Source organism: Peromyscus eremicus, chromosome 4 (assembly GCF_949786415.1).
Source record: "Peromyscus eremicus chromosome 4, PerEre_H2_v1, whole genome shotgun sequence".
In the NCBI taxonomy this organism is placed as follows: domain Eukaryota; kingdom Metazoa; phylum Chordata; class Mammalia; order Rodentia; family Cricetidae; genus Peromyscus; species Peromyscus eremicus.
Window position 1 is genome coordinate 45,227,505 of NC_081419.1, and position 1,461 is coordinate 45,228,965.

At 38.7% G+C, this 1,461-nt stretch overlaps 1 non-coding gene across 1 annotated transcript; it reads right to left on the reverse strand.

Moving 5' to 3' along the window:
• Positions 1-766: 766 nt before the first annotated feature.
• LOC131910222 (U6 spliceosomal RNA) lies at positions 767-869 on the reverse strand. Its single transcript, XR_009379073.1, has one exon. It is a non-coding gene; the product is annotated as a U6 spliceosomal RNA (small nuclear RNA).
• Positions 870-1,461: the final 592 nt, after the last annotated feature.

Genomic DNA, 1,461 nt, shown 5'->3' on the forward strand with positions numbered 1-1,461 from the left:
TGTGTAAATGTACCACATTTTCTTTATCAGTTTTTCAGCTGATGGTCATCTAGGTTGTTTCCTATTTCTAGCTACTATGAAGAAGGCCACTATGAACATAGTTCAGCAAGTATCCTTGTGGTAAGATGAACTGTTCTTTGGGTATATGCCGAAGAGTGATATAGCTGAGTCCTGAAGTAGATCAATTCCCAATTTTCTGAGGAACCACCATATTGATTTCTACAGTGGCTGTAGAAGTTTGCACTTCCACCAGCATGGAGGATTATTCCACTTGCTCCACATCCTTGTCAACATGAGCTGTCACTTGTGTTATTAATCCTAGCCATTATGGCAGGTGTAAAGTAAACTCTCAAATTAATTTTGATCTGCATTTTGCCTGATGACTAAAGGTGTTGAAATTTTTTAGAGTGCTTCTCATTTTTTAGAGTGCTTCTCAGCCATTTGAGATTCCTCTATTGAGAATTCTGTTTAGATCTGTACCCCATTTTTAATTGGATTAATTGGTTTGTTGATGTCTAGCTACTTGAATTCTTGGTATATTTTGCATATTAGATCTCTATAGGATGTGTAGCTGGTAAAACATCTTTTCCCATTTCTTAGGCTGCCACTTTGATTGATTGATGGTGTCCTTTGCCTTATAGAAGTTTTTCAGTTTTATGAGGTCTCATTTACTAATTGTTGATCTTAGTGCCTGTGCTATCATTGTTCTGTTCAGAAAGTTGTCTCCTGTGCCAGTGTGTCCAAAGCTGTTTCCTACTTTCTCTTCAAAAATATGGAATGCTTCGTGGATTTGAGTGTCATCCATGTGTAGGGACAATGCTTATCTTCTCTGTATAATTCTAATTTCAGTAGATGTGCTGCAGAAGCAAGCCCCCACTTTATTTTTTCCTAATTTTATATGTATGAGTGTATTGCCTGAATATATGTCTGTCTACCACATGCATGCCTGGTTCATAGGCAAACCGGGAGAAGATATTAAATCCTTTGGAACTGGAGTTACAGACATTTGTGAGCAGTTGCATGGGTCTGGGAACTGTGACCAAGTCCTCTGAAACAGCAGCCAGTCCTCTTAACTACTGAGCCATTGGTCTAGCTCCACTGTTTGCTTTCTTATACAAGCCAAGCAGTGGCACCAACCATAATGAGATGAACCCACTATTATCAATCACTAACCAATAAAATTCCCCAGAGACTTACCTATGGGCCAATCTGATAGAGGGCTTTTCTCAGCTGAGGTTTATTCTTTACAGATGTCTCTAACCTGTATCAGTTTGCCAAAAATGTTAACTAGTGCAGACTGTAGAGTGGTAATGATAACATACCAATCCTTGGGAAGGATAAGGAAGCTCACATTATAAGAACGATGTCTCATCCTCTGAGGCAATTCTGTGTGTTAGTAACAGTGTTACTTTTTTGCAAGATATTTGACCACACTGACCCTCTGATGCTATTAATAAAGTT